General features: G+C 33.2%; 1 pseudogene; it reads left to right on the top strand.

Annotated features, from left to right (window-relative positions):
* The first annotated feature begins 3,756 nt into the window (after nt 1-3,756).
* LOC131058128 (probable pectate lyase 18) lies at nt 3,757-5,764 on the top strand (annotated as a pseudogene).
* The last annotated feature ends 3,909 nt before the right edge of the window (nt 5,765-9,673 follow it).

Raw genomic sequence — 9,673 nt, 5'->3', positions numbered from 1 at the left:
ATTAAAATTTAGCTATTAATGAATTGTAATTGAATACATTAACTCACACTTTAATTATAATCATTAGCATACTATTACTCATGGATTTGTTTAGGTCAACCCAAGAGTATAGCCAGTAATCCTTAGCTTGACTAAATCCATCCATTGATTATTACCATTTATTTATAATTAGATTAGTAGTAGATCAATAAAATAGATATTTATTTATATATTAATAAATGCATAGAGTAGCATATATCAATATAAGAATGCAAGTAGTTATTAAGAGAATTTAAGTAAGAGGTGTAGAGATGTTATTAAAGCTTAAACTTTATTAAGTTATAACTTTAAACGTATAGAAATAAATTCATTAGTCAACAATATTAAACTTGAATATATTCTTTCTGTATATCTTAAGATGAATAAGTTATTATTTGAATGCCTCTACAATACTTTGTTTAGATTAAAAATAGAAAGACTTTTTAAAATCACAAGACTAATATATAAAATAGGATAATAAGGATAGTAATGAAAGAAATGGACTCTTGGGTCAAGGGTAAGATGTAAGCCCTTATCCCTTACCATATAGAAATAATAAATTTTGTTTTTTATTTTGTGATTGTTGAATATTGAACTCTAACTTAGTGAAAACTCTAATGATAATATCATAGTTTGTTTTTTTAAATGTAAAGGATAAGGATGGAATTTCATATTAATCTCATGTTGACATGTTCATATAGTTTCTTGACTAGATGATAGTTCCTTATCATTAAATGGTTAACCATCTCTAAAGTTTATGACTATATATATAAATATTAAATGGATTTGATCTTATATTTTGATTGTTTGATAGTGATAACACTTTTTAATCAAAGGAGTGATTAGACGAATATGATATTGAATATTATAATCAAATCTAAGGTAGAAAGTTTATTCTAAGATGGAAAATATATTCTATTGTCAAAATATTTGAACCAATTAGATTTAATGAATGAAACTAAGTTATTTATGATAATCATTTATAATCAATTTATAACATGTTAATGATATAATGTTAGTGAATTTATGCATCATATAATAACTCATGAATTAGTTTTTAAGTATATCATTTAGAAGATTAAATAATGAATTAGCATTTAATATGTCTTGATGATATCAGGTTAATTAGATAGATTGATAGTTACCTTTTCTTTTGTACTCTTATACATGTGTCTGTATGAGTTTTATACTCTCAAGATCATGTTTAGACAAATCTTGTTATTGGTATTCTTATGTACTAATGTGTTTGAAACCAATTTTTATGCTAAATTTAATTATCAAGAAGATAATACTTGTTAGATGCTTCTATTTTCCTATGACTACTTTGTATACTTGTGCATTCAATTCTTGTTTGTGTAAATAGATGGTGCTAAACATGGAGAACCATATAAGGATTGAGTATCACCCTCTATATATCTATCAACAAATGACTTAAAAAGATGCATTGGGAAAAACATGTTTTATCAAATTTTAATATTATACCATGCTACTACTTTTGATCATTTAGAACTCATACTCTTTGCCATATCATAATATTGTTATATTAGCATGTGTGTGCACACGCACACACACAAATAGAGAGAGAGAGAGAGAGAGAGAGAGAGAGAGAGAGAGAGAGAGAGAGAGAGAGAGAGAGAGAGAGAGAGAGAGAGAGAGAGAGTATATAATGCTACATAGATTCCATCACTCCTACTTGTTTAAGATTTCTCAACATCTTTGCGTTGGGCCAGGTATTCTTCATGCCAAGAAGAGTTTGAGGGGAGTGTAAAGATTTGTGGTTGGGTAGATAAGTTCTTCGATGATGCTCTCACCCAATGTGTGCTTGTTGGAGATAGTGTCTCGTGAGTTCTTGTTAGGGTTACCTTACTTTTTGTACTCTTTGTAATTGACCTTTTGAAGCTATGTAAAGGAAATTGTTTCCTTATGATAGGGCTTGTCAATGACTTTTGTACCTAGACATCATGTTTCCATTCTAATATATTTGAACATGTTATTTTAAATGTTTTAGAATAATGCTTATTTTATACTATATCATTATTTTAATAATATGGAGGTCCTTATAGTTTGAAATTATTATTGTCTCAAAACATTAAAAAATATCAAAATTGACACATTACTAAATCATGTGAATGCACATTGATATATTCAAAGCAATTTCACTTGTATTTGGGTTTGTTTCATGTAAGATAAACAAATTTACCAAATATTTAATATATTTTCCATGTCAGTACATATAAGAGGCATTTTTATAATTTATTATTTTTGTATTTATAATTTAATAACAAGTCATCTAGTGTAAAAATGCTCTAATAATAAGAGGTGGTAGAAAATTTCAATAGAATTTATGATATAAGGACTCATGTTCAACTTTAATATTATTTTATGTGGCATGGAAAGTGAGATGTCTACTTCTAAAAATGGTTTACAAATCCAATCACATAGAACTATTTGGACTTTTGTTGATGCTATTTAAATGATTTTTATTTGATAAAAAAATAAATCTCATATAATTAATTACTCCATCTAATAGTAAAAAACTATAGGTATTAAAAAGCCTTCTATTATTCACAACTCATTTTTATAAGTAAGATCTACACAATTAGAAGTTCTAGAAATGAATGATCTTATTAGATCAAAATAAATAACAATTAGTTCACCATTCATACTTCTTACAAAAGCCTTCTCACTATTAAGTTGTGTGTGTCATACAATTCAATAGAATTAAAAGCTGAATTAATGCACAAAAATGTTCCAATAGTATCATATGTCTTTATTATTTTTAAAAGTTGAATATTTGGTTTGATTAAATATATATTTCAGGTTGAGCTAGCCATCCAAACTAAAAACATATAATGATTCAACATATTATTTAAAAGTTCATATTATTAAATTGATATGATGTAGAATTAGAAATAACCAATCTTTATAAACTTATAACTTTAAATTAATATATAATTATGTCTATTATACCTAATTATCCTCGTGACGTCACACATAGCAAATAAAACTCCAATTATTTTCACTTCGACCTATCTTTCTCTAACGTAATCATCCATTCATTATGTTTTATTGCGTTAACATAAAGAAGTTTATCCTACAAATATACATTTACAATCTATTAAGTTTCGATATGTTAGATTCTTTGGAATTCTAATTTTTTCCACGATTAAAAAAATGAAGAGCGCGGGAACCATGTGAGCGCGGGAACAACATGCGAGAATTTTATACCAAACTTGGTCGCCCATCCCCGTGCAAATTACGGAAGAGGAAAGTCATTTATAACCAAAGACAAATATACTTGTGGGCCATATCACCTTTTCCAATGTTTCTCATGTTTTAATGTGAAACCCAAAGAAGTGTTACTACTGAATAACTCAATGGAGTCACCATGGAAAGCAGACACGGATAAAATGCCGCGTCCACCACATCCATGAAAGTTTCTATATCTATGTTTTTCAAATAGATTTGGAGAAAACTCTCAATTCAGAAAAACGTCGGAGTAAACATTCTAAGAAACGTTGGAGGAATGCTCTATCACATCATTACTCACTATTGTTTATGAGTCAAGCGCTATAGTCATGTGCATTACCACCGTAATAATCGCACTGAGATAACGTGCATACAACAATTTTTCAAACGTCGGGGTCAAGATTCCCCCTTCGCTACAGATTTTGCACATGATGATTTTGTATATAAGAGAGCCCAAAGCCATAGCATGTAATACAACCAAAGTTAGTAATGGTGGAATCAATAAGAACCCCCTTCAATATGACTAAGGCTAAGAATAGTGATAAATATCATGTTGAGAAGCCGGAGCTTGTAGTTCAAATGGTAGAAAGGTAACCATCTCGCCTTTCAGATGATTTAGACATTTTAGAGAATTTATTTATGGTAGTATAGAAATGAAATCCAATATCTTATTGAATTTACTACATTACTATGAAATCCTTAATGACTAGGTTTATTATAAATGTTCTATTTATTCTTATGCTTTTCCTCGACGTTTTCTTCAGTGTAATTTCTATAATATTATTCTTGTAACTGTAGTTGGTATGCAGCAGTTATAGAACAAATTTCGATCACCCATATCATCATGCCATTGGATAATTAACAATTGTCGTCATTGAGACAGATTCAACGAAAGAAAATTCACTACAGAAAAGATATTTAAGTCAGTTCAATTAAGAGAATTTCAAAGTTCTAGCATTTTTTTATAGCTAGCATATATTACAGACAGTTGAGATTATTTACTTCAAGAACTATTGTGCAGGAGTTTAAATAATTCGAAAAGAAAGCTGAGCTCGTGCGAAACGGGGAACCCCATCGATGACTGTTGGCGTTGTGATCCTAACTGGGTTAACAACCGAAAGAGACTGGCTGATTGTGCCATCGGATTTGACAAAAACGCCATTGGAGGTAAGAATGGCAGATCCAAATAACGATGACCCGGTCAATCCTCGACCTGGCTCTCTGCGGCACGCTGTTATTCAAACCGAACCTCTCTGGATTATTTTCCAAACAGATATGGTTATTCAGCTCAAGGAGGAGCTTATCATGAACAGTTATAAGACTATTGATGGTAGAGGTGCCAATGTTCATATAACAAATGGAGCTTGCATTACAATTCAGTATGTGACCAATATTATCATTCATGGAGTTCATATCCACGACTGTAAACCTGCGGGAAATACAAATGTTAGGAGCTCCCCGACCCATTATGGGTTTAGAACCAAGAGTGATGGAGATGGGATTTCTATCTTTGGATCAAGCGCAATTTGGGTTGACCACTGTTCATTGTCAAGTTGCGCAGATGGATTGATCGACGCCATCAGGGGTTCCACTGCTATAACCATTTCAAACAACTTTTTCACTCACCATGACAAGGTGCTCAAAACTGCTTGTTTGGTCTACCATAAATATACTTTTCTTTGAAACTAGGTTTCACAATTGTTTTTTTTATCCGAGGATTTTAGGGTAGGGTACTAAAAGCCTATTACTAGACTTGAACGAAAAAAATGTGAGTATTTACTAAATTGTCGATAGAACGCTATTTCTCAAATCCAATAATTATTGGCTTTTTGCAGGTGATGCTCCTGGGACACAGCGATGCCTACATCGAGGACGTCAAAATGCAAGTGACAGTTACTTTCAACCACTTTGGAAAAGGGCTTGTTCAACGTATGCCCAGGTGTGAATAGATATTCCTTGCACAAAGACCACGAATATACACCTTGCTGAAGTTTATTTGCTCAAGTCTTGAAGATATTAACGTTATGATGCAGATGTTGACATGGATACTTTCATGTGGTGAACAATGATTACACCCACTGGGAAATGTATGCAATCGGGGGAAGTGCAAACCCCACCATTAACAGCCAAGGCAACAGATTCCTTGCTCCTGATAATCGATTCCACAAGGAGGTAAAAGACCTGTACAACTCATGTCTCTTATATTTTTGGTATTTAACGGTTGTAGTATAGTTATAGTATGGGTAATGTGCAGGTTACAAAGCACCAAGATTCAACAGAAGGCAACTGGAGATCAGTGGGAGATATTATGTTAAATGGAGCATTCTTCACAGCATCAAGGGCTAAAGCATCCTCAAGCTATGCCAAAGCTTCGAGTATGGCGGCATGTCCTTCCTCTATTGTGGGCTCTATCACTGCAAGTTCGGGTGTTCTCACCTGCAGAAAAGTTTCCAGTTGTTACTTTGCAAGCATGAGCACACGAAATGAGGCTTCTTAGTTATTTTTGTTTTGTTTGCCGAGACTCTCCTGTCAACTTTCACTAAAGATGAATATATGGAAAATATCGAATAATATTTTTCTCAAATTTGAAGCGTAGTGGTAGAACGTCAAGCCAATGTTTGTTTATATTATCTCGATTATCACTTAAAAGCATTTCTTAGGTAAATCTCACAAGAACTGCAATATATAGATAGGAAATAGTTGAATTTATGTTCATACCAGTAATTAAAAAAACTAATTTATGCGAATGTTTCTTGAAACTATGAACACACCCGGTGTAATTGCATACGACGCAACAGTCAATGTCAAAAATAATTTGTGTAAATTGATGTTATTTTAGGAAATTAAATGTATAAGGGTATACAAAATCTTAATTGATCTTAGGTTTATTATGCGATTGTAGATTGATTTTACATTACACATATCTAATTTGTAATCCTGCACCTTTTCTATTATTATGTAGACTTTTTCTCTCTGATTATACTATATTCTCTATTACTCATTGATTGTTTTGATTAGATAAAGTAGGAGAGGGCCCAAACCTTTACATATAAACCTACCAAGCAACACAGAGGGATCTCATAAGGAGTGAGAAAACCAACAAAATTGAGAAGGTCTAAATCCAACACATGCTCCCCCAAAAAGGAAAAGCTAAAAACTATAAAAAGGCAAACTAGCAAGGCAAAGTAGGGACATAACGGGAACAAGGCTACAAGCAGCTTTAAGGACATGGGAAAGTCCTAGATGTTTGAATCCAAACTCAATTCATGACCTCATGAGAGGAGTAGGTTGAGAAGAAGGAATAGAATTTTGTAAAGAATGTCTCCCATGATCCACAACAAGATTTCTCTTACCCTTACAAGATGAACCCAAGACAAAGTGAAAAATGTCAATCTTTTTCCTAATGATGCCTATCAAAGAGAACCCAATAGTAGGATACAACAAAGGGCCTTGCACCATAGAGGGGCAATAAAAATATTTAAGATCCTTGGAAGAAGAAGAAGAAACCTACACCAAACTAGCTAGTTGAGGAAGAACATTCACTAACTTCTAAACTGCATTATAGGGATTGATCTTATGAGAATTGATGAAATTCATAGAGAAAATTCCCATATAGTTGAAATGACACAAATGAGAGTGATCAAAAAGAAAATATTAATCTCAAACTCTCAATCTAGAAGACAACTTGATGGAGTTAGGCAACCTAAAACCCTCCTCCACACAAACACAAAATCTAGCAGAGCAATATCTTGATATAGATTTAGTGATCTCATCCACAAAACTAAGCTAACCAAAAGATTTAGTATTGCCACGAAAAATATAGTCATCCCAGTACTCCAAAGGGAATTCTAGGAGCTTGATCCAAATAGGAAGTGAATTGAACATAGAAGGATCAAACCCAACAACCCATATTTTCAAATTTAGGAACACCTTTTGAGAGAACCAAGGACCTCCTAGAAGAACAACACTTTTACTATCCTCCAAATAATTTATAGAAATAATAGTAAACCATGTGAAAGACCCATTACCACATGAACAACAATAGACCAATGAATAGAAATCCATTCACGTATAGTCTCTATGTTAGGTCTTGGCCTCAAGAACTTACCAATGAGAGTAACCTGCAACCTATAAGAAGCCTTATCCACCCATTGACTAGGGATAGAAGGAACAAGGCATTGCAGGACCAGAGGAAGAGACTTCAAACACCGAGTATAGTTAGTGTAGAGAGCCATCCTCTAAAGATATTCCTGACAAAATTCATGGAGAAAAACTTAATCTTTAGCAATGATAGCATTAGAAGGGGATAGCTGAAGGGCACCTAAAGTCCTCCACCAACAAAGAGAGAGAGGAAATAGGGGGAATAACACCATCTAGAGGAGAGGTGGTTAGAGGGACATTAAAGACACACACAACATCTAGAGGAGAGTTGGAAGGAAGGACATCAAAGACATTCACATGCATAGTGACATTAGCCACAACAAGACTAGAAAGAAAGTCCCTACATATTCAAAGATTAGAGGAGGGAGCATCACAGTAGGAGCCTAGCATAGGCTCAGGGAAAGAGCCAACACCAAGGAGCGAATATTCATATGGATGGAAATTTATTGTTTACAACTTTTTTTCAAGTATTATTTTGCCAAATTCTAACACTCAAGGAAAAAATTATGCATTTTTCTTAAAATGGTAAATTTGTCACACAAGAAGAACTCTCCTGACAAATATATCTACTTTTTATGTAATTTATACAAAATTTGTGAAATATATGCGAAAATACTAGATAGATTTTTTTTAGTGTGGGAATAAAACCTAGATATTTTTGTTTATTTCCATTGAGAGGAAGATGAGTTTCTAATACAAAATTAAAAAATAGTTCCATAAAATATTTCAAATTTTAAACTTTGATTTGTAACTTTGTCCCATAATCTTTGATTTTCGTGAAATAAAAGTCAATTATGACTTTCTCAGACCTTTTGGATGCTTTGGAAATGCTAAAAAAACTTCCAATATTACCAAAATGCTACAATCAACCAAATCTCATAGGAACATAAATATGCAAACTAGAGTATATAGACTCTTAGTTTTCCTTTAAATTATCCACATTCTCTAAGTCATCCATGGATGTAGGAGAAGAGAATACTAGATTTTGTAAAAAATATAGCTACCTTTTAGTCTAAAATCTCTCAAAAAATCATATAATAAAATGAACTATACTAGACACCAAGCTTTGATACCATGTTTTTGATTATGGGAAAATAGGTTTTTAGGGGACCCGAAACCCCGTACAAGAAGGTTTGAAGGGACCCAAAACCCTCAGATTTTACCAGGATCTAGAACCCACAGAACAACGCTACTCCAGAAATCAAACCATGAAAACCAGCAGCCCTAACACAGCTGAGCTGACAAAAGCCAACCGAACACCAGCACTACCATAGGCAGAAAGAGCTAACCAGACACTTAAGATATGATTAAGACAAAAAAAATTTGCCACATCGAAAAAGCTACAGCCTTAACCTTAAGAAATAGTGATGAGGGTTAACAAGCACCCTCATGTAAACAATAGGGATATTCATGTCTCCCTTAACCTGAGATAAAGACTCCGGACACAAAAAAACCAGCCTAGGCCATAACCAAAAACAACCACTGCCTAAAATGGGCCCTTGAAAACTATCAGCTTCCAGCCAGACAAGATTAAACATAAAAGAAAAAACATGCTGAAAAGAAACAAGGGGATTTTCAAAGGCTTCCTTAACCTTAGACCTAGGTTTTGAAATTGTTTCCAAAAATGCAAGAAAGGGTTTTGAAGTGGCTCCCTCAACCACCTTGGATTGAAAGAGAGGCCTTAAAATAACAACATCCAATCAAACAAGAAACACCAAAAACTCCACCTCTATAGATCTCGAAAGCGTGGATCCATCAACCAAAAAATTGTCTGCCTCAAGAAAAACCAGGCTCCCACAACCTGAAGAGATGGGTTTAGTAGTAGCACTCATAGCCACCAGGGCAAACCCAGCAAGAATATCAACTTGCAATTGAAGAAGAAAGTCCAAAAACTCAAGAAAAAACCCATTTCTCTTAGCTGGAACAAAGGGTTTTAGTAGGCCCCCATAACTGAAAGATCAAGGAGAAAGATCTCCTTTAGAACCTTGGCAGTCTAGAAAGAGGACAACACCAGCCATCCAATAGATGGTCATAGATCAAAATTTCAGAGTAGAGATAAAATATAAAATATAAAATGAAAGAACAATAGAGATAATGCAATATAATTTTACAATACTCTTAATACTCTCATTGAGCTATCACCAATTAGTGAAGGTCAGAAAAGAGTGTTGTATACATAGAAAAATAATGGCATATATATCAAATAGTTGCATTAACTTCTAAGAACCATAAAAGATGGAAAGTT

This window comes from Cryptomeria japonica, chromosome 3, assembly GCF_030272615.1.
Source record: "Cryptomeria japonica chromosome 3, Sugi_1.0, whole genome shotgun sequence".
NCBI classification, from domain to species: Eukaryota; Viridiplantae; Streptophyta; class Pinopsida; order Cupressales; family Cupressaceae; genus Cryptomeria; species Cryptomeria japonica.
This window is presented reverse-complemented; position numbering and strand designations above follow the sequence as displayed.